The sequence below is a fragment of the Ischnura elegans genome, chromosome 5 (genome assembly GCF_921293095.1).
Source record: "Ischnura elegans chromosome 5, ioIscEleg1.1, whole genome shotgun sequence".
In the NCBI taxonomy this organism is placed as follows: Eukaryota; Metazoa; Arthropoda; class Insecta; order Odonata; family Coenagrionidae; genus Ischnura; species Ischnura elegans.
Genome location: NC_060250.1, coordinates 23,317,251 through 23,342,303, shown reverse-complemented (window position 1 = coordinate 23,342,303; position 25,053 = coordinate 23,317,251). Strand labels below are relative to the sequence as shown.

General features: G+C 38.7%; 1 protein-coding gene and 5 non-coding genes across 6 annotated transcripts in view; 4 read left to right on the top strand and 2 right to left on the bottom strand.

The window, feature by feature from the left end:
* LOC124159631 (capon-like protein) overlaps window positions 1-25,053 on the bottom strand; it is a 642,357-nt gene that overhangs the window by 555,741 nt on the left and 61,563 nt on the right. The window lies entirely within an intron of this gene.
* On the top strand, window positions 2,803-2,875 carry Trnaa-agc. The gene has a single exon. It is a non-coding gene; the product is annotated as a tRNA-Ala (tRNA).
* Window positions 4,466-4,538, top strand: Trnaa-agc. The gene has a single exon. It is a non-coding gene; the product is annotated as a tRNA-Ala (tRNA).
* Window positions 7,437-7,509, top strand: Trnaa-agc. Its single transcript has one exon. It is a non-coding gene; the product is annotated as a tRNA-Ala (tRNA).
* On the bottom strand, window positions 11,315-11,387 carry Trnaa-agc. Its single transcript has one exon. It is a non-coding gene; the product is annotated as a tRNA-Ala (tRNA).
* Window positions 16,172-16,243, top strand: Trnae-cuc. Its single transcript has one exon. It is a non-coding gene; the product is annotated as a tRNA-Glu (tRNA).

The following is a 25,053-nucleotide window of genomic DNA, read 5'->3' as shown; positions in this document are numbered from 1 at the left end:
GTGCTAATCACACGCCTGTGTGGTGGAGCGGGTGAGCTCTACCCTCACCTTATCGTGCTAACCTCCAGGGTGAATTGGAAAATAGGTCAAATGTATATGATGCAAACAAGTTGTTATCCAAAGTTTCAGTTTATTTCAAAACTATCATCAGGGCTTAGCTTTGCACATATTTATTGATATTACAAAATTGAAAAAATAAAATTTAAAAAAATAAATAAAAATACTATAATAATGCTAATTTTTAAATAACTTTTATTAAAAAAATTAGCAATTCCGGTGAGAGGAGGCAGGGGGGAGGCCATAACTATTGGGTGCTATGGGTATCGAAGATGCTCTCAATTCCTGGCAGGACATTGATAGGAGGACCATCACATTACATACTACAAAAAGAAATTATTTAATCATAACTAATCTAAAATTATGACTCCCCCAATTCTTATCTAATCTTTCCAGCTACCTAAATGGTACCCTATCATCCATTTTAACGGACCTATAGCAAATACCTTTTTGGTGGACAGTTTTATTCGCCATATTTAAACTGGGTGGACCCATTGTGCTTTTACGGGAACTCTTGTCGGTTCGTAATAAATTAAGCAAATTAACGAGCAGGGAATTCAAGTGCTTTTCGTAATTATACCACCAATAATTTTCGCACTTAACCGAGTATCTATAAACTTACATGGAGTGTAGTAAATCAAAAAATGCTTATTTCAAAACATAATCAAGATAGTACCAGCAAAAAATGTATTGTGACGAAAGGACCAAAAATGTAAGGAAATTTGGAAGCAAAACATCATTATGAACAGGACCTATTTCGGAAAACTCGCAGAAAAAAAACTAAGCTGTTTCTGAATTCATGCGTTTAACAGCTATCACCGCCGAAAGGAAAACTTCACGCGCAGGCAAAACTTATAAGCGGCTATCACGGCCTTGACATTGATTTCTTCCAACGAACACGTAATCGCATGTCAGCAGAATACTTTTTATGGCCGTGAACAGATTTAAACATACGGAAACACTTCTTATCGTCCCGTCCATCAAAAACACTCCTTCAGATTGATCGTCGACAAGTTGACCGTGTGGAAGTTCATGGATAGTAGTAATTCGAGCATCTGTAGTAATTTTCCGCAGATTTTTGATTTTCTAGACCGGTTTAAATGCTAACACATAATTTCAAGAACTGTCTAACCTAAGAGCAATAAGCTTGGTACATACATTGAATGTAGGTGTAGGTGGGATAAAATATAAAATTGGCATTGGTTGAGGTTGCCTTTTCCCCCTTTTTTAAATTGTAACGACAGATCTACGCTTGCAAAACATTTTTATTCTTTGACCATTCATCCGATTTTTACTTTAAAATTTTACATGTATTTGACAAGGTAAAAAAACTGGATTTTGTCTAAAATTTTGAAATAGGAGTGTATTCCAAGTTGTTTGGATAATATCTGGTCAATGAGGTGATACCGACGATGACCTCACCTTTACTTAAGGTGCAAGTCCCTCTTCCTCTCTTGAAAACCTGGTCCGATGACCCGTAATAGACAGCTCGAAAAAAAAGTACCCAACCTCAACCCTCATATGCTTATATATTTTACCACAACTACACCTACCCTCAATATACATCAGGCTTGCTGCTCTTAGATTAGACAGCTATTGTAAATGATGTGTTAGCATTGAAACCTGTCGATAAAATTTAAAAAAAGTGAGGAAAATTACTACAGCTGTTTGAATTAAAACCCTCCTTTTAGATATACGTAAGTTTCAGTATATATATGAAAATATGAGGAACAGAAATTAAAAATTAAAACCTGAAACTGGGAGTGGGAACGGCTACAATTCTATCGGCCACCTAGGAATGCCCGTTTACACACTTCGGTTATCATTAATAGCTGTACCACATTAAATCACTTGCTAACGTTACATCCAATTACAGATTAACAAAGCGGCCACGAATGAAACTCTAAAACCCACTAGTTCTGTAATCCCCACATTCACGAATATTACAAAAGAGAATCGTCAAGTCTGCCCCTAAATGTGTTGTCAACCACCGCGCATTTAAATATATAATTACATAAGTCGCCACTCGCGTCATCGATGGACAAATTGGTTCGAGATTTACGGGGAAAAATAGGTAATAAATAGGGATGCCAACCGAAATTAACATTCATGTGGTTCATGAAATTCATTACTTATCAACGCCATTGCTTGCAATGATAATCATTACACGGCAAAATATTGAAAAAAAAGTGGATCGCATTGCACTCATCACCGTGCCACGGACACTTATTACACCCGATTAAAATGCGATTGAAGTGGCAACAGAAATAAATCAGCCTTCTATGGGATGGAATTGGGCCTCCTCTATGCAGTCCCCATGATCACATTAAAAAAGAACATGATAGCTGTCATAGTAAATTTTCATCTAAAATCTCATTCCTCAATGCCAGCATCCGAAGCAAAGAAGCCAATTATATTTTCTTTCATTGAGGCTAACGTTTCCGCATCATTTATTTCATACCTCATCGTCCTTTTACGGTCTAAAACAGGGCTACTATCACCAATAATTTCCTTTTGTAACACTATATTACTACGAAGACAGCAATCTCTGAATGGTAAAGACACTTCCAAGTCTGACATACACCAACAAGGATAACCGCTGAGACCACCAGAAACACATTTGAATCTCCCTCGCCTTTTCCCCACGGGTCTGGAACCTTTCGCTTTCCTTGACGACCTACTTCTCGGATCAAAGGGAGTGGTCAGCTGATAGACATTGACATGTTTGCCATCAAGTTAACAACTGGGGGCGTAGCTCAGATGGTAGAGCGCTCGCTTAGCATGTGAGAGGTACCGGGATCGATACCCGGCGCCTCCAGAATTTTTTAATTTTTTGGTATTGATGACCAGAGTTTTAACTTCATTCCATTACCGCCAGCTTATACCTTAGAAAATTGCTGTTGATCTTAATTACCTTGAAATTGTCAAAGCATGAGTAGTGATGTACTGGTTTGCTTCGTACTTGCAATACTGGCCTTCGTAATTGTTAGTTATCCGCTACCTAGGATTCATTTCCTTGAAAGCAAATTAGTGTGGTATTTCATCCTGTCTTCGTGCTGTCCAAAAACTACGCTATATTCATTCTACCAACTACTTTAATCAGCATTATTCACTTGGCTTCAAATTCCAACATTTTCCAGCCTTTGATTATTATTACCTCCATCCACAGCTGTAATAGATTTATGTTTTATTGCAGAGTTAGCGCGTTAAGATGCTTTGAAACAGTTAAATTTCCCTCTAGCTCACAGCTGCTGATCCTAATAATGACCAGAGTTTGAACGTCATGCCATTACCGCCAACTTATACCTTAGCTTATAAACTTCCCTTTAATCTTGATTGCCGTGCAAAAGGGTAGTTTCATTCATCAAAGAAAACGAAAGGCATTGATTGCGGTTCGTTACCCACCATTATTTTATTCATAATATACAAATTATTCGGTTTTAGAAATACCGGTTTAGACGAATGGCAATGGTCAATTTTATCCTCCTTTGAAAAAGGCCAGATTGGCGCCCATACGATGCCACCCCCATTTGACGTCACAGGGACCTGGTTTCTATACGAGTAGATAGGAGTTTTACATCGTCTGAGATTACCAATGCAATCATGAGGCACAGAGCTCAGGGAAACATGTCTTAATAATCACTTATTAAATTTGGCTAAGGTCGGAAAGTTTTCTTCGTTTGATAAGGTATTAATAATCCTTATTTAAGCCAAGTACTACCAGCTAGCAGGGTACTCTGCTACCTGCTAGCATCCTGCGTCGTATCAGCGCTCAAGCCTCGCCCCAAGGTCACCTCACACGCCGATAGAAATACGTCACACGGACTTTTCCCATCATTCCTACTTAGTCGTCGCGTTTTCGCGCGCTTGAAATTTTTCACTTTTCGTTTAATCGCGAGAAATAGATATCGTCATTCGAAAATCTAAGAGCGTGAAATGCGCACTCCAGGAGTAATAATCTTTCGATTTAGGCAATAAAAAAGTAATATGAAACCACCCTATTGCGAAAGTACGTGTAATGACCTACAGGTGCCATGCTTGCTCTTGTAATTTTTAGTCATCCACTACCTAATATTCGTTCTCTGGAAAGCGAATTCGTATGATAAATCGTCCTACCTGTCCTCAAGGTGTCCAAAAACTCTCTTCTGCCTACCAACTCGTTTGATCAGCATTATTTCCTTCATAACAAATTTCAAAATATTCCAGACTCATTTTTTCCTCCATTCTCAGCATTTCTAGATCTTATTGTTCCGCTGCAGAGTTAACGCGGTGCGTTGCTTAGAGACCGTTTTGAATTTTCCTCCAGCTCACAACAACTGATCCTTCCACTTTCCTCGACGACCTACTACGAATCAAAGGGAGTGGCCAGCTGATACACATTAATATTTTTGCCCATTACTTAATAACTGGGGGCGTAGCTCAGATGGTAGAGCGCTCGCTTAGCATGTGAGAGGTACCGGGATCGATACCCGGCGCCTCCAAATCTTTTTGATAGACTTTTATTCAAAACGAAAACCGTTTGGTTCCTAGATTTTTTTTACCGGTTAAAATGCTATCGACGTTATGTCACTTTTATATCCTTTGCCTTTTAGGTGCAGGCATTCTTAAAAAGTGGTGCGAAGGCTTCCCCGGTGCGCTGTTAATGTAGGCTGTATTTTTCGGGTTTCACCGCGTCGTGGTTGCGTTGGGGACAACCGTTTCTCCTGCATTCCAGCAGACGACTTCAGGTCGAAGTGATTATGCTGTTTTTTTAAGGCTATTTAACGGCGGCCAAAAAAGCGGCATAATCACTTCGACCTGAAGACGCCTGTTTGAACGCAGAGGAAACTGTTGTCCCCAACGCAACCACGATGCGGTGAAACCCGAAAAATGCAGCCTACATTCTTAAAAAGTATCAGACCACACTTAAGACTACACTTAATTTACTCTCCAGACTTTTTTACTTTTTTCCTAATAATGACCACAATTTGAACCTCATGGATTCACGGCCGGCTTATACCTTAGAAAACTTGTCTTAATCCTAATTGCCTTACCATTGTGAACGCACGGGTGGTAACGTTCTGGTTGGCTCTGAACTTTCCATGTTTCCACTTGTAATTTTTAGTCATCCACTACCTAGGGTTCACTTACTTGACAGCAAATTCGTGTGATATATCGTGCTGTCCAAAAACTATTATTATTATCATTATTAAAACTGGTATTAGATGTATCAAATTAATACCCAAGTAGATGTATCAAATTAATACCCTAGTTCCAAAGAAAACAAAGATTATGATATATCACGCACTGGTTGAATCAATACTACGCTACGGAATTACCATTTGGGGAAGTACTGCACAATACTATCAGGACACTCTGTTAAAAACTCAAAAAAAAATACTCAAATTAATTCACGCAGGGATTGAATCAACAACAAACCATAAAAATGCAGGTATTTCCCTCAAGGGTTCTCCTGATCATAATAAATCTTTGTATGAAGAACTCGGTATACTAAAGGTTACTGACCTGTACATTTATGTGTTAGTAATTAATAATTATTTCAACAATACATTAAAGATTCACAAAGATTACAAACACTCCATGGAAATGAGAAATCTTACTCATTACTATGTACCGAAATATAATAACAACTATGGTAAAGGTGTAATGAATATTAAAATCCCAATGGCAATAAACGAGTTACCAGATAACTTGAAGAGAATAAAAACTATTAGGGAATTAAAAAGTAAACTAAAAAAGCACCTACTGGAGAGATCGTAAAGCGGTTGTCTTATTATTTCTTAGATATGTTTTTGAGTGTCATAATGTAATACTCTATGTGGCTAGGGGGTATATGTATATTGTCTATGTGTTAACACTTAATAAATGTTTTGTAAAAGTAAAGATAATAATGGAACCTGCTGATAAGCTTAATGCTTAGCGGGACCATTAAAATGCAAATAATGTAGCTTTCATTCAAATGTAAATATTTAAAGAACCTGAATGTTTTATTGGAATATATACTTAATTGAATTGAATTATATAATGACAATATCTTTTTTTTTAGATAATATTTTATATATTGTAACTTTTTTAAAATTTTGTAATATGTTAAGCAATATGACTACTTATTTGAATGGCTATTAACGAATGGTTAATATTTTATAGGTATGGAACTATTGTATGAAAATATTTTTAACTATCAAATGTATTATTGTAAACAATTTTTTATCCTGTAACAATTTTATCCTGTAACAATTTTATCCTGTAACAATAAATATTTACATTTTGGGATTTAAAAAAAATAAAAAATAAATAAAAAAGGTATTAATTATCAATTTTTATGAAACGCACACTGCTTTGGGTTTACAGGTTTTTTCTAGCCGTCAGATTGCAATCAATATTTTTCTCTTTACATTCCAGTGCTGAAGGGCTCTTGAGGAAGTGTATAGTTGTTCTAAGTAATTATTATTGCTAGGGGACGTGGAAGCTTAGCGCTTGGATGCTTATCCTGGGCTCCCAGATTTTCAATTCCTAAGTGAATCCTTGAGACACTTTGCCCTTGGCAAAATCCCTGAAGCACCAGCTAGGCTAGGAAAAGGTCCAACACCATTTATGTGTGCAATTCACCCGCCTATAAATTAATATGGGTAAGCTTTACTCCCCGCTATGCAAACAAACCTTCAGGTTAAAATCAGTATTGAATGGGTTGGTGATTTAGGCTCGACCATGGCTATGTTTAATCCATTTCTTAACTCGTTTCAAAAATATCTTAACCTTTCCTAACTAACTCAATGAGTTGCTGCAAGGTCTGGTATAATTCCAGAATTATAGTTGAGTGAAATTTTCTGCACAAAATTGATTGGAATATGTCTTTAATTGTTAAATTAAAAATATTCTTTATATTGTCGGGAAAGAATTTTTTATTATAAATTCCTAACCCATCTAATTACTGTGTTCCATTCAATCAGTTCAAATGGAGATATTTCTCGTCAGGGCGGGATCCAGGATATTTTTCTGGTGTGGCATAGGTCATCTCATATTTGAGATTGAAATACAAAATACAACAATAACTGTGGATAATATTGTCTTTATTTTGAAATGAAAGTTATTAATATTAAATTTAATGATTGAATCTCCGTAAAACAAAGAATAAAACGAACGTAATGATAACCGTGTTAAAAATCTTGTCTATTTTTTCAGAACTTGGGGGGGGGGAGGTGCACGTGTCCCCTTGCCCCACCCCCTTCATGCGCCCATGTATCTCGTTGACGAGTCCAGAGACAGTTTTGAATTTCCCTCTCTCTCTCACAATTGCTATAATGCTTTCACTTTCCTCAACGACCCACTTCTCGAATCAGCTGATACACATTGAAATGTTTGCCTCTCCATAAATAACTGGGGGCGTAGCTCAGATGGTAGAGCGCTCGCTTAGCATGTGAGAGGTACCGGGATCGATACCCGGCGCCTCCAGACTTTTTTTCCTAATAATGACTACAGACTTCACTTAATAATGACTTCTTGCCATTACCGCCAGATTATACATACCTTAGTTTATAGAGTTGCCTTTAATTTTTATTTCCATGCAGTTACAAAACTAAGCTCAGTGACTTACTCGTGCCATATTTGCTCTTGTTCGTTCCCTAGAGCGGGAATTCGTAAGCTTAATAGGGAAGTAAACTAGTGTTTCAAATGCACCAAACACATGTTTTAAATTAGAGTTTAGAATAACATAATGTCGTGAAACCACATTTTAAATCCTAATAGTGAATACTTGATTCGAGATGACCGTCCGAAATATGGAAAAATTCAAAGGCCGCTAAAACGGGTGTCCATGTTGAATATTGGCCGTGACGTCACAAGGCAGTAGCAGAAGGCAGCTTCTACGCCGTTTAGTTCTACCACTATTATTGCATAGAAAAATTACTGAATTTGAGGGTATCCGTTTTTTGCTGTCATAAAATATCTTCAGAATATATATGTGGATGCTTCTCTTTTGAGTACATGACTTCATCATTGCGTAATATATTAATAGTCATTTACGTGTCAACTTCAAGTTTGGAAAGAGTAGTGCGAATAGCACATTGAATCTTTAATAAATAGATGATGGTATTTATTTTTCGCTGGGTATATTTTGGCACAATGCCGTTTATCATGCCAAAACCTTTTTTGTAAGAACTGAGTCAAACTAATACACCTATTTCAGACGTTTGCTGCAAGACTTATTCGCTGCGTATGTATTCACGCCGGCCGGAACGTTCGCCCTTCGCAACTAGAATCATGGGATGATAGCCTTATTTCCGTGCAGGCTGATTTTTTCAATGGATTGCTGTCCAGGATGGGTTCAATAAAAGTTAATATTGGTTGGGAGAAGGAAAATTCCAACGATTTATAAATGGTATACCAAACTTTGATGTATTTATGGTCACTGAATTTTTGAAAAAGGAGGACAGGTTCAACGCTTCATAGAAATGCGAGGCGTTAAAGCTTACAAGGGGAGACCACGTACCTTGCTCCGTCTTTTTCAATTAGGGCCTTAGTTAGGCTGTAATTAATTAATTTTCATGCGGTACTTTTCACAAGTCATATATAAATTTAAAATATCTATCAACACAGAATGGGTCAATTGGGTTAGTGGTAGCGTGTCTGATTAGCGTCTAGCGTGTCACCCTGAGGAATCGGGTTCAAGACTTCGTCACGGCAGTATATTTTGCCTTCATTATGATCATACGGCGTTAAGTTTATCATTATTTTTAATTGCAGCAATCAGAGACATGAGACAATTTTTTTATCATCATAATGGCGTTTAGGTATTTTAGCAGTGTCATTACAAACGCAGAGATGCGACGACTACAAGGGTTGGTGTTCGCTAAAATTTTAAATTTTTCTTTGCTTATACTGACCAACTTCCACATTAAAAATGAAAACCACTCTTGCACGAGCACATACCATTAAAGGCTCGCGGCAAGCAACAATATGCGTACAGTCATAATTAATAAGAACACAAAACGAATATAAAATGCCATAATTCTCGAACACTTGTAATTCACATTACTCCAAAGGGAGTTTACTTACTTAGTAACTATCTCAGTACTAGGTACTGAGTACCTATCAGTTTACCTCAGTAGCAGTGCTAAAAGAACCATTCCGAAATATAATTTCAATTTACAAATAGGATGAAATAAAAGTTGATAACCCTGGACCGGGCGAGCTGGCGTATAAAATACGTCAATCTTTGAAAACTAAGGATTTCAACATTGTACGTACATTCTGGGCTAGAATGGTCTCGTGTATTCCTACAATGTACTTTGACTGCCTATATTGCGAGTTTTCAAAGTTCGAGGTATTGGAGCTAATTTTTAGGATCAGCAAGATGAACCCGTCACCAGTGGAGTATAAAGTACGCCGCGCGACCTGCCGTGTACCTTTATATCTGTATCACCTATAAATGTACTAATTTCAACAAATAAAGATTAACTTTAACAAAATCGTTTGTTATCATATATGCATATATCATGGGCAAAGTACGCATTTTGCCCGGTCGTGTAACATAACAGTCGCGCCATAATTCTTAAACCAAACTACTTTCAGTTTATACATTTCATAGGTCTACGCGGAAGATGCTGTATTTTGACTCAACACACTTTCTGATATGACTGAGGTACCTATTAAGTATATTATTATAATGTAAATATCAATTTGATCTTACAGTACCTTCAAATGATCTTCAAAACAGAATATCATCGATAGGTAAGAGTTAGGAGCAGCCTTGAACCATTTATTCCGTATGGCTTGTGCTTAAGGAACGGGAATGAATATCTTCTCCAGGCTTTTGTTTCGACGTCGAGATGAAATTTGGAACAAAAAATCATTTATGATTCTTTTTTGAATCCATATTTTCCGTACTAGCCGACATTTTTAGGAAGCAAACTCCACCGATTCCCGGAAACTCTCGCCGCGCTAAAGAAGGCGACGGAATACCGCGTTACTCCACTGGTGACTACTGCCTTGTGACGTCACATCTCAATCAAGATGGAGGCACTGTGTTTCAGCGCAACATGAAATTTTCCGACTTTCAAAACGTTTTAAAGTGCATACCCGAGATGCAGGAAAAAAAGTGACTATACTAATGTTTCTTTTTTAGGCTAAACTTTCAAATTCAGCAATAAAAAAAAATTAGTGCACTTCCCTATTGTCCTACATGTGTTCGTTCTGTCCGAAAACTTTGAAGACTTCCTTCGAATAACTCGTTTGATCAGAATTACTCCCTTGGCTATCAATTTTTACAGGTTCCAGACCCTCATTTCTTCTCCGCTCTCAGCTTTTCTAAATCTAGCTGTTCCGTTGGAGAGTGAATGCGGTGAGTTGCTTGGAGACAGTTTTGAATTTCCCTCCAACTCACAACTGCTGATCCTTCCACTTTCCTTGACGACTTACTTCGATTCAAGGGGAGTGGTCAGCTAATGCACATTGATATGTTTGCCCAAGCATTAACAGCCGGGGGCGTAGCTCAGATGGTAGAGCGCTCGCTTAGCATGTGAGAGGTACCGGGACCGATACCCGGCGCCTCCAGATGTAATTTTAAATCTTGTATTTCACCAATTAATTTTCTTTTAAGTTACGTGGGTACACAAAGGCATTTTTTATTTTCAGATCAGATGTATTTGTTCTTGTATCGCAGCCTCCGCAGATGAATTATTTCATGCGTTGATAAAAAATTCATCAGGTCGGTGTCTCCAGATATTTTCTATAATATTATGTTCAGTGGTTCATTTTTTAAACCGCTGGTCTACTCAATGCTGTGTTCCCTTCATTCTACAGTACATGTGCATTTGGAATTAGTTGAGACGGAATATTAGAAATACAAATTTTCAAATTAACTACTATCTGGGAACACCACAATGAGGAATATTACCAACCATACTTTCCTTAGAATTTCATGGAAAATTTTTCAATGAAAATTTAACAACATCCCGTCGTGAGAAATACGGAACTATCGGAAGTTTATTATTAATTTTTCTGGAGTAAATAAAGTAAAATTCCTTAATTGTGGAAAAGTAGAAAAACAGAAATTTCATCACAGTCGTACTCTCCGTGCATGAGGATTTGATCACCTCCTGGGTATAATTATGATCTGGAGAAAATCCGCACATGAAGTTTAAGCAGGGTGTTTTTTTTATATAAGCTATCAAAATCCACTACATTGACGGTAGCTTAAAATTAACTATCAAAATTTTCTTTAAGTACCTTTTCGTGAGAGAGTTAACTACAAAAAGTCTGGAGGCGCCGGGTATCGATCCCGGTACCTCTCACATGCTAAGCGAGCGCTCTACCATCTGAGCTACGCCCCCAGTTGACAAATCGTAGGTAAACATCACCACATATACATAGGGAGAGAGTTTTCAAGGAAATAAACGTTAAGTTTGAAACGTGAAAATATATCGATAGATGCAGAAAAGTCTCTAAGATTTTCACCGGTTGATGTCGTCCATGTCTCCCGACGTTTCGAGCAGCGACTTGCTGATCATCCTCAGGGGATCAGCAAGTCGCTGCTCGAAACATCGGGAGACATGGACAATATCAACCGGAGGAAAACCCGAGAAACTTGTCTGCATCTGATACGCCGGGAAAACCTAAGATCATACATATCGATAGATGCTAGAAATTGAGTAAAATATTTTGATAATAATTTCGAATAGTTGGAGATGGCGTGATGTTGGCTTAAAAAGGAATGAGAGATTGTCAGCTGCAGCAAGACAATAAGTCGATCGTTGGAGAAGGCAAATAAAGTTAATTCGAAGCAGACCTCCATGCTAGAACCCGCTATGGTAATCGCCTCGTAAATCTAATCCATTCCGCAGCCTGCATGGCTTAACTTTAAAGTTGGTTCGCAATGAATGAATCGATAAGCACTTTCTCCTAGCACTCGCACTCCATTTTAAGCGCTCACAGACAGTCGCAGCCACCCACGCGACCACTTTTGCCAACTCCTGCGCCCCTGCCTCCTCTCCCCAACGGTACATTATCTCCGATGCACTATTGCCAACTTGCGAAAACTAAATTTAGCCGAGGGTGGGTTGGGAGGTATCCAACCTGCGTCACTAACTTTCGCGCCTATTATGCTTGAAGGGAGGGAAGATTGGAAAATGCCCTCAACAGCCAGTTATCCCCAGACAAAAATAAGAAACGTCCCCTCCTCAAAGATCACCCCTCTCATCCAGCCTCCCAATCCAAAGTAGGGTTTAAGTTTGGAACGAGCCTTTGAGTCAAAGAGTGTATTTGACATCGCGAGGGATAATACCTGCCCCAACAAGCTTCATGCGCTTTCATTGTTTCACTTTTTTAAGCCGGACGTCAGATGGCAGTAGGGAGCAATCCGAGGCTGCCGTGATTGGTGCATTGTATGGTGGCTTATGGCGAATATTTGTAGCAGGCTGAGAAATTTAGTAATACCTTGGTGAAATAATATCAACTAATGAGTTTTCCTCTAAGTATTCTTGCCAAAGCAAATACGTACTGACGAGCCCGTAGCTCAGGACTTATATTGGTATGGTATTTGGAGGAGGCGACCGACAGCTGAGGTCATTTGCGCCATGAGGGAAGGGTGTGGAAGGAAGGGTGGAGAGAAACCCGGCGTCGGCGTCAGCCTGCTCTTAACGAAAGGCGCCAAGGGGACCACGGCTTAACGTCCCATCCGACGGACGGAGTGTTGCGCTTGAAATGTCCTCCACACAACATTCAAGCAGGGATCGGGCAGTCTCTGAAAATTCTCTGCCACTGCCGGGATTTGAACCCGAGCCCGCCGGGTGGGAAGCCAACACTCTAGCCACCACACCAACCCGATCCCCAGGACTTATATTGTAAACATTTACAACATAAATATGTAATCAGATTGCACACTTTTCTTTTTACATTGTAAAACTTAAATAATATTGTTTTTCAATTCACTTGATATTTATCAATATCAAGTGACCTAGTGACAAGAGTTTACAGCTCTAATGCATTTTTATAAGCTATGCGTGTGGCTATTAACATTGATACATTATATATCTTGTATATATAATGTAAAATGATATTTGTACCAATAAACAAGTACAATTTCGTATTTTTACTATGTTAAAAGGTCTTGTTTTGTCCCAGGGTGCTTCACAAGGTATGGAGCTCCTATGAAGAATGACAAACTATCCGGAGTGAAGACTAATAGTTTGTCCATGGCTAATGTAAGCTCTTTGTATTCGACCGCTACCGCAAGGTAACACATTGTCTTCGATGGTGATATTTTTAAATTACGTCGTAAATAACATCCAGGGATGATAGTAGCATAGAATAAGTATACACTTACTCTATGATAGTAGTCTCCTTTTATGAGTGTGGTTCCTTAGTGATTTCATTGTGTGTCCATCTCTGTTTACTAAACATCAGTGTATCATGCAGACTTTTGCTTTGTTTGCCTCCGCAATACATGTGTGATACTCAAGAATTGCATGGGTCCTTCACCGTAGCAGACAGCGATTGCCTTTGATAATTTGGCAGATAAATACTACGATAATCATTCGAAATCTCTAGAGTTTACATATAATTCCTCCGTCAGTGGACTGGCGGACGTGGCTGGCTTCGAGAAAGGTATCACGGCGAGGTGCGGAGTTTGCTACCCTTTAATTTTTTAATTTTCATAGACAATGCACTCGAATCCAACATATATTTTCAATTGATGTGATATTCTTTTCCAACAATGAGTACTGAGCAGGATGAGGGTGTTGAAAACAAGTGTTGGAAAGTAAAATGTTGGGTAAACTGAGGAGAGGAAGGAACAGAATGGGATTTTTAGAAGGAATGGAAGGGAGTAGACCTTATTGTGAATGGAAGAGAGATATCCATGAAGAGTGGGGAAACTTCCTGAATACTTCTTAAATATCCCATGCAAACCTGCCTTAATCGTTAGAAGACTTTAGTAATAGCGAAGTAAAGGGACCCTAAGTGGGTATTCATGCCCATTGGCCACTAAAACATAATCCGTTTACTTAATTAGTTAAGTGTTAAATAGTAAACAGTAGTAAGATAGTACAACAACTACTCTTGATACAGCTCTCCCTCAATAATACCACCTGACAAGTTATCAATCAGTCTTTATTTCACCGCTTCGCATCAACCTGTTTTGGTTATTCGTAACCATTCGGATACCAACCAATATGCGCTCAATGCACTACTACAGCACACCAGTAGTAATCTCATAACACCCACTACATACACCGTCGAAGCTCATGTATTCTTAAATATTTTCAGTCAGACAAACTATGTTAGGGTCATTATATTGGATCTAACTACAGATATAAAAGCAGTGAGAGTATTTTTTCCCAAGTGTATAAGTGTAATTAATCTTGAAGAAAAACAATTTTTTTACCGCTTCCTAGATCTTAGACTGCCTGCATATTTTATGGATCCGAATCTTTCAGTGCCGCCCTTTGAGAAAATATTTTACAATTAAGCTGTGAAGCTCATTTATTCACGACAACTACTTCCAACAATCGCCGGCGGTAACTGGAACCATTAAAGAATCTATAGAGTTGCCAACAGAGTCTGGCGAAGCTAAGACGATCCGAAACATTCTTCGAGCTCCGCAATTGCTCGAAGAATGTTTTGTGTTTACTTTCGTCTCGCCAGCCTCAGGATCGGGAGCGATGCCGTTGAGGTAGGAAATGTTTTCCGGAAGTCATGCGCGAAATTTAATGAAAGTTCTCTTGCCGCTCATTACTTTCACTTGCTCTCGTAATCTGCCGAGCTTCATTGCTACGGTCAGCGTTCAAACGGTGGCCTGATTCCATTTTATGCAATGATCTCCGAAGATTTACGAGTGCAATAAGATAGAAAGTGATTATGACTAATATGACACTTGAGTAATTAATTACCACCATTAATGCAAGGTAAAACGTGAGAACGATGTCAAGTTGAGCGTCTAAACTTTTAATTCCGAACACTTGCTATTAATCAGTCATTCGTTGCTGAAATACGAATACACGGGTTTCCTCAAGGTAATTACATACCCAGTGGCAATAACGTCGTGACTTTGATAAAAGATATTGACTGTCCCTTATGCAACTAACTAGTAATTATTAAAAAAAACTATTCTTTCATTATATTGGATATAACTTCGTTTCCCTGCATTCAGCTTCCATTTCTTTCTATCCTGTAACTCCTCTTCTCTCATATAACTTTCTATTTTTCTTTTAAAATTAATTAGTATCTTCAGATTTGGTATTTTTAATAAGAAATATTTGATTTTTTTCAGCGGTTGTCTATAAATGATAGAGGGTATTTGAGAGTTGTAAGAGATGAGGCAAACAAAAGTGAGTGGATTGAAAAGTAAAATAAAAATGAAATAAATAATAATAATCAGCTACGGGAAAAACTGCTATTTTAAAGAAATTTTATCAAAATTACAGAATAAAATGAAGAAGCACCTAAGCTACAACACTGATAAGAGCAGGCATAGGCTAACTTTAATAAGATATTTTGCTTAATAACACGCTGTTTTTTTTATCAAGCGCACATACTTAGCGTATACCTTTTTTAATGAAAGTGTACTTTAAAATCAAGTCTCATTTTGCATTCTAAATTCCGGTCCCAGCGCTGCCCTATAACCACACGTAAATGCCACTGCGAGGAAGTTCTAGGAAGAGTTAAGGGAGAATTAGACTTCTTCATGTTTTGAAATCGTGACAAAACCCATTTTACGTTTGTTGGTAGTTAGTTGTGAGTAGCGTGGCATCTACTCCGACATCTAATTAATTGGCAGCACAATTTTTCCCATGCTTCCATTTCGACTGACTGAGCCAGAAACATTTTCATGCATGACTCTCATGGAAAACCTCTATACCAACCCCATATCATTTGTCATTCAAATCACAAGCGTGCTATCATCAAGCAAGGTCACTCTGGATCTGGGTCATCTTCATTGGACAACCAATGCGATTATATCCTATTCACCATCGATTAACGAGAATCAACCTATAATCCCTATTGCATCGATTGATTGAGTCATCGAAAACGACATTGAAATTGAGTTTTTAATATCTTTTGGATGCAGAAATATCATTATGAGGTTCAAAAATAAATATTATAGGCAAATATTCAATAATCCGATATTGTCTAGTGGTTAGGATACCCTGCTCTCACCCGGGAGGCCCGGGTTCGATTCCCGGTACCGGAAATTTTTTTTACGGCCTCGGTAGTAGCGAGGTAAAGACCTTGCCAGCCAAACTAGAGGTCGCGGTTTCGAGTTCCACCTGGGTAAGTTATACCTACCCAGGTCATTGTTTGTTGCCCGATGTGACAGTAGTACATATTATGTGCTGTTTTCTGTGATGTGGCAATAATTAGCCAGTATCATAAACCAATTGTGAGTACATTACCTCGTGATTAACGAATGATGTCTGCGGATGCACTTTTGCTTAAGATTCACGAGCTTCCAACTCGCTGCACGACCTGTTTATTTTGTATGAGTACTATATACTTATGATTATTTTATATCTGGTTATTTTGTTACTTGAAATGAATGAAATATTAAACGGATAAATGTTTTCAATATTAATCGAAAATAATACTATCGAAATTTTTCGCCTCCATTCATATTTTTTTTTCACACGTGCCCTACCTCTACTGTTTTAAGATCTGGGCTAAAAGAAATCGATACGAGAAATTCGATACTAATCTGTGGAGCAATTTCTAATATCAAGGCTTTGGTTATATGTATATGCACCATCAGTCTTTTTTCGATGTCCACTCGAGTTTCATATATTGGAATGAAAGACTACAGCCTTGTATACTCGTGTCACGCACACGTATTCAGTTGTTTCCCACCCGAAGGAGACGTGCTCGAACATTTCAGTCACACATTCTTTTGGGATGGTTTCAAAAATAAATATTTTCCTCAATTTTGTACTAAATATTCTTATATACAATTATAACGAATAATTCTGCTGCTGCTCATGCAGTTAATTTAAACGACCTTCTCTATATCCCCTAAAAATTTTCAGATGCTATCATACATTTTAAACAAGTTTTACCCCCGGGTATAAAGGTAAACTACGGCCTGTCACGGGGGAGTGATGTTAGGATTGCCCGAGGAACAAGGCACACCCTCGTTCTCGTTTCCTTTATGTGTTTGTGTTCGCAAAACTACGCGAACATTCATTGATTGTTTCCATCTCTCTGGGCTTTCTTAGTTTCCAGCGATATATAGCTTTAAACGTCTGCGTCTGGAAGTACTTCGTATATTTCCCATTCGTCTTCTAGACACCCTTTCACCTTACCGTCATCGGACGCGGGTAGCATTTTTCCAACCATGGAAATATTGACACCAAGCATGCCATTTCTCACCAACAACAAAATATCCTGTTTGGATGAAATAAAGTCAACTTTTTCCAGAGAGATAACGTGGAACAGCATATCAAATGATAAACAAAGATATCATACTGCCCTCTTAACTTTAATTTACAGCTCTGCAACACGAGTTTCGATTTAAGTGATTGAACAATCTAAGGCCGTTTAACAGTTGAAAAAAAAATAAATTCCCCAATACCGTACTCTTTGCTGGGCAAAAAGATGGTGGGATGAGAAGTTAAAAGGATGACAGTGGGGTTATACACAAAAATTAAGCTGAAGCAATATGAAACAAACAATCGCGCAAGCTCACTTACTCATTAAGCAGATTTTCTCTAAGGAAAAAATTTCCCCGTAGGTCTAAATCACGCTCAGGTTTTCGAAGCTTCCGCTTACGCCAGTGACCCGCTCACACCAAAGAAATAGACAAAAATATAAAACCAGGAAAATCACGCTCACACTCACGAACCTCGCGGATTTGCTCAGAGGAACATTTTTCCGTGTAGGTCTCAATCACATTCACACACACTCAGGTTTGCGAAGCTTCAGCTTACGCCAGTGACCCACTCACACCAAAGAAATAGACAAAAATATAAAAACAGGAAAAACACGCTCAAATCACGAGTTTCGATTGGCATGGTTTTCGATTCCCATGCAATAACAGATAATGACTGCAAGCCAATCGATGGCAGTATGGCATTTGTAGGAGGCGACCTAAATCTGAGGTCATTTGTGCAATGAGGGAAAGGAGAAGAGGAGGAGGGAAGGTCGGAGAGAAACCCAGCGTCGACATTAGCCAAATATTAACGAAAGTCACCAAGGGGACAACGGATTTACGTCCCATCCGACGGACCGAATGTTGTGCTCGAAGTGCCCTCCACACATCATTCAAGAAGGGATCGGGGAGCCTCTCAAAACTCTCTGCCATCGCCGAGATTCGAACTCGAGCCCACGGGGTGGGAATCCAACACTAGCCACCACATCAAACCCGATCCAATCGAAACACGTGTTGTAGAGCTTTAAAATAAAATCAAGCAGGGCAGTATATTTGGGTGAAACATTCAAGAGAGTTGAAAAAAATAATAACTGAACTGGATTTAAAATCGCAATGGTTTTCAACTCCACCTCCGACTTCCCAAAAATATGACACTCGCAGGATAGAGAAGGTAGGTAGTACGACACCCTCGGGACTTAAGCCGGCCAGTGAGCGAGGGTCTTTGGCGATCGAAAACCCTTCCAAGTGTGCGCAGCCTGCCTCTCTTGTAACAAGGGACGAAGGGGGATACAAGTGTTGTGGGCCTTAGCATCCGCCCTGAGGAACCCCCATCGCAAAATGCCCTTTGCGCATGTTTAGGGGGAGAGAGAGAGGAAGGGCCTACTCCTTCGTCCTTCTCTCGGACCTTAAAAATCGAACCGGAGCGAAATCCTATCTCCATGCATAAGCCTATTACGTGCGGAGGGATAAGCGACCGTGCTTAGTGCGCCCCACGGGAGAGCGGGCACGGGACGAGTGCGTCCCGCTCTTTTCAGCAGGTCCGTCCCCACACCTCCATTAAATGTATCTTCCGATTCGAGGAACTAGTGGAGAGAAAGAGGCCTCAGAAATGCTTAAGCCTCGTTAAGATTACGATTGTTCCAGCAATCGTTGGAACTATCGTGCATTCACACGACGATGGTTAAAACCTATGCTGCCCTCTAGTGCTGACATCAGTGCTGTAGTATAGCCGGTACGGCGTACCCCCTAAAATCCAAACTCGTTATAAGCGTACCGTTGAACTACCTTTTAAAATCTGTAGAAAAAATAGCCCTACTGTAAATTGTCCAATGGACTTCAGAGAGAAAAATCGGAAATGATTATTTATTTGTTCAGAGTTATCTCGTGGCAAAACTTGGAACTAATATAAGAGTTGGAGTTTGACATTTCAATCGCGGCCGGACGTATAACGCATGTTCAGCTGTGGGCAAATTTTTGTAAGTACCGCCTATATTTTTTTCGCAACTACAGCACTGGCTGACATCTAAGGTGAATGGGAAATTGACGGTTAGCAAAGCTGTTGAGGAATGCAGGGTCAAGATATTACTGTGTTCAACGTGTATTTACCGAAATATTTTTCTTCTGCCCATAAGCTTCTTTCCTAGGACAAATCCATGAAAAAAATAGAGCGAAGAGAGCTTCACGAACTTTATGTCTTTCTCTTGTCGCTTCCGTTTCCGGTTCCGTTCCCAGCGCCCAACCATCGTAAAGTGGCAACTCGGAACATACATTCACACGGCTAGTTCGGCCAACTATCGTTAGGACGATCGCTCGGACAATCGTTATGTGAACGAGGCATTATTTTACCAAGTCATATTCATATTGCCGGCCTCGGTGGCGGCAGGGTAACGTTCTCGCCTGCCAAACAAGAGGTCGCGGGTTCGAGTCCCGCCTGGGTAGGTTTCCCCGGTCCAGGGTATGGTCGTTTGTGTACGTTTACTTGTTACATTTGTTGAACACCCCGGTGTAAAATGGCCAATAAGAGCTGTATCCGGTGGTTTGAGAATAAAATAAAAATAAAAAATAAAAATATCTGTACACGAAATATGAAATTTGGGACTGAAATTTAAAACTAGATTGAATAATGTATTTTAACTATAAAATACATTTTTTTTAATACGTCATGGCTATCTGTTTATGATTGCTATGTTTGTCTCATAATGTGCCAGAGAATTAAGAGAACAAAACAATAACTCATCCAAACACATGTTTTTCCTTGAAGCAGCATCATCATAACGGTAAATAACTCACTTGAAGAAGTTATTTGGTCATTTGAAATCGCACTATGAAGTGAAATCATTCTTCAAATAACTGTTGAAATATATGGAAATGCTTCCCAGTGGAAATTCGATGTAAATTCCATGAAATGGAGGTTAAAATAACATATAAATTTCTAAATTCCATTAAGGTAATGATAGTTCACGGATATTATCTAGTGGAAAATGCCATTAGTCTATCTAAAAGAGTAGATAATTTTCTAAATTCCATCAGTATAAGGATTGTACATGTACAATGATACTACTTGATGGAAATGGCCGCCCATTTGACGTCATCATTTTTTTTCTTCCAATTTTGCTTTGTTTCCAATAGACAAAAGACATTTTAATAGTTTTTTTTCAAAAATTCTTAAATTTGAGGCCAAAATTAAGACATAAGATGGGTATTAAGATATTTGGAAAAATTAGACCTATAATTATTGACCTGGATTTGCAAATTTTTCGGGTGACATTTCGCTCCAATAAAAAGTAAAGCTTTATAAGCAGATACCCTGAATGGCACGCATGATTTTATTTTGGAGCTTCACCTTTACATACTGATCATTGCATGTTTTTTCCGTTTCTTAAAGCAACGCCTCCTGAAGCGATTCGCGGTTATATTCTTCCGATGCCTCTCGCGAATTCGGCTTCCGCGGAAAGGGGGTCGAGGCGTAAAGGGAGGGGTACTAGCTCGAGAGATGTCCGGACCACGCATCCCAGAATAAATTCAACGAAAACAGAAAACCATAACGATTGATAAATTATTTTCGTAAGGCGCCCGACGCTGCCCCACGCCTCAGTGACTGGCGCGAAGAACTAAAAACGTAACATATAGGAATGAGGTAAACCCAGATACAAGACGCTTCTATGGAACTCATGCGAATTTTTTACCGATTCCTTCACATTTACTAAGATATCTTATCGTCCAACCTTACAGAGTTCATGGACTAGTAATTACTAAGTAGATAAAACTCTAAATTCTGACTACACATTAATATGAACACATACCTGAAAATTGGTGAGCTTCAAGTAAAGGTTTCTTAATGATAGGTGTCTTACCTGTAAAGAAAAAAAAACAAATTAGATTTGGCAGACCCAGAAGTCACTCTAATTGTACTCACAAAGTTACGTACGTTAGGAAAAAGGATTCCTTTCAGTTTTTCATAAAAGTCCTAAAAATATTGTATTCTCTGAGTGCATTGGGGTACAAAGTGAACAGCAAACTTCAACATATCCTCTCCTGATATTTTATTTAGCCAATCTTTCCTTAACGTGAATATCGTCATGAAATTTCAGCTTCCCTACCTACGAAGCTTACAACGTTATCACCTGGAATTCTAAGAATATCAGTGTAAAACTAAGAATTTACAGCGAGTAATTTGAGTGGAGTGTAAGTATATTATAATTAATCACTGTAAATAAATGAACATCTTTGGCCTCTTCAACTTTGACAGCTACCATGTTTAAGGAATGGACGTGAAAACAAGCCTTCATCTGATTATGTCGCTGAAATAGGGGAAATATGCATTGAGGGTGTCTTATGCCCACATTGAGAATCTTATGGAACACTATATTAAGACTTCTACTTAACAAAAAAATGGAAAATAATAGTGAGTTGAGGTGATAATGCCAATATTCAACATGATTGACTTCTTGGCAGCGCAGACCGTTGGGTTTCGGTCGCATATTAGCATCCCTCAGGCGTAGATTACAATGTTTCGCCATTAAAGAGGGATAGCGAAACTGTCACAGCTAAACAATATATCTTTACGCTGCCAAAACCATAAAGACTGTGATATCATTACAGCAGCGCGGCAGAGACCTGACGTAAAACTTCAGTACTACTGTCGCCTAGCCTAAAATTATCTTTTTGACGGAAAACAATTAATGCCATTTCTTTTTGCACCACGGCTGAAATTCGCCGTATCGTCAACGCGTCTGCTCCAAATCCGATTCTGATGACAAGGAATAGACAATTTTGGAGAAATCCAATAAGCTGCGAACCAGTTAAGGGACTAAAAAGGATATTTTCAAGGAAAATTTTAATTCTTAAACATCTTCATAACCTAAATTTTTCGGTGTCGAGAGTTGGTAATCATAATCCAATTTCAAAAGTACCGCAAAAAGCGATACAGAGAGCTGCTAAGGAATAGGTAAACGATATGAAAAAAAATCGTCACTCGGCTTGAAAATCGGAAATTTAAAAAAGAAGATTTTGCTTCCAGCATACCAATCTCATTTCTCGCGCTCGATATTCCATACACATTGAAAATGCCAAGTTGCAAAAGATGCGGCAAAGTTTAGAAGAGCAGAACAAAAAATCTCCTATCGTACGTAGAAATTGCGTATTTTTGTCTAACTGGAAATCAGCTCACGGTCGTCGTAATGACTTCGAGTCTGCCTCTTGGGATATAAAATAATGTCCTCTTCGTGATTTGTTCGGCTAAGCTTGTCCCGGGGGGTTCTTGTAAGAGGCTGACGCGGGTGTGTGAGGTGGGAAAGTGATTGGAATCGGAATGGACAGAGTCCATCTCCACTGGCCCATCTCCTCTCAGGAGAAAAAAATCACTCCTGTTCGACCGGTCTTGTTTCCCTGAATTCAAAACGAAAAATATCTTTGTTTAATTTATAAAGCGACTGGAGTTTCTCAGCTGGTTTACCGCAGCTTTAAAAACGGGATTTTGAACTAATTAAAGCGAGGATTGGAACAAAGTTATTTTTAATTATAAATGAGAAACGCTTTCACAAAGTTAATACTGAAATTATTAATTTCTCTTTCCCTGACATATTTTTGTTTGTGGCTTCGGTTATAATCTCAAAGTTTTATGAACAGACCCTTGTCTATATTTGCCTGCATGAATTCATAACGAGAAACACTTCGTGTATATTAAACGAGTAAAGTGATTTTAATTATAAGTGTGAGTAACTTCCACTAATTGTAAGTCAAACTGGAATTTATGTTTAAATCGAACACGTAATTTAATCATCATTATTTTACAGAGGGTAAATTATCAAATAGGACATGCAGATCAGCTTAAGGTTGGATGGCGATATTTGGTGGAACTTGTTCGCTGGAAACATAATGAAATACACTTTTGTATGTTCCACAAGAGTTTTTAATCCCGACCCAGGTTTCGGCAGTACACACTGTCATTATCAAGGTGAATATACAAACATTTTGCGAGCTTATATAGCTTAGGGAGAGGGGGGTTAAGGCAGGGAGGAGGTGGTGATGGTGGGAGGGGAAAGCTAACGAGGAATAGTTTCCTCAAGGTCAGTGGGTTTACTTGCCGAGTCCAGCAGAACTGATAATAAAGGGGAGGAGTTGGAGGGGTACAAAAGGTCGTTAACCACCCTTACATTTTTGTTTCGACATGCTCTTAAAATTTCCAACTGCTCAAGAAAATCCATCTTTTTACCTTTACACACATTGTGGAGAACCTTGACATTGAAATCACTGCTATGGTTGCAGTCTAACAGATGTTTGGCAAAATTAGAGGTTGAATCGCCTCTTACCCAACACTTCATATGTTCATTTGTCCTAGTTTTTATGGCACGTCCGGTCTGACCAATATACACAGAATTACAATTAGGCTTATTGCAATACAATTTATACACACCACTTTGGTCCTTGTCAATAAATTTTGGTTTTTTTAATAAATTTATTGACAAGGACCAAAGCGGTGTGTATAATTTGTATTGCAATAAGCCTAATTGTAATTCTGTGTATATTGGTCAGACCGGACGTGCCATAAAAACTAGGACAAATGAACATATGAAGTGTTGGGTAAGAGGCGATTCAACCTCTAATTTTGCCAAACATCTGTTAGACTGCAACCATAGCAGTGATTTCAATGTCAAGGTTCTCCACAATGTGTGTAAAGGTAAAAAGATGGATTTTCTTGAGCAGTTGGAAATTTTAAGAGCATGTCGAAACAAAAATGTAAGGGTGGTTAACGACCTTTTGTACCCCTCCAACTCCTCCCCTTTATTATCAGTTCTGCTGGACTCGGCAAGTAAACCCACTGACCTTGAGGAAACTATTCCTCGTTAGCTTTCCCCTCCCACCATCACCACCTCCTCCCTGCCTTAACCCCCCTCTCCCTAAGCTATATAAGCTCGCAAAATGTTTGTATATTCACCTTGATAATGACAGTGTGTACTGCCGAAACCTGGGTCGGGATTAAAAACTCTTGTGGAACATACAAAAGTGTATTTCATTATGTTTCCTAGGACATGCAGATTAATTACGAAAAAAGATATATTCTACATCATCAAAAAAACTTCGAGATGATGGCCTTAGTTTCAAGCAAGTTTTGAAAAAAGTCAAAATACGACCAGTTGAGGCCGAGTGATGAATGCATTTAAGGGAAAGATTCTCTCCGTATTCCTGCGGTTATTTCCTTGAACAGTATCATATCATCTTGAAATTGATGAGCACAGATTTATACACTCAGATCAGCACTAAACAAATATTAATATTATTTTTTACCGGTTAAGGCAGGTTCGCATGAAGTACTAACTTAATCGACTCCTGTCTTTTCCCTAATCAAAATTAAACTTCCCTTTTCAATGCAGAATAATGGTTATTTTTTTTACTTTATCTAAAATTCCTATTCTCTACCTACCTGTTTCACACCCATCTAAAAATTTTCCTCTTAACACACTTTCCAGAATCTACTCCCCGCATAGTATCCGCTTGTATAATAACCTCAGTACCTATACAATGCAGTATATACCCTGAAAATTTAACGATGTTTGCTTGGGATTTAAACGAGTACTACGCGAAGACACGAGAGAAAATACGACTGACCAAGCAAGAGTAATGCGTCCACTTAAACCTTCCGA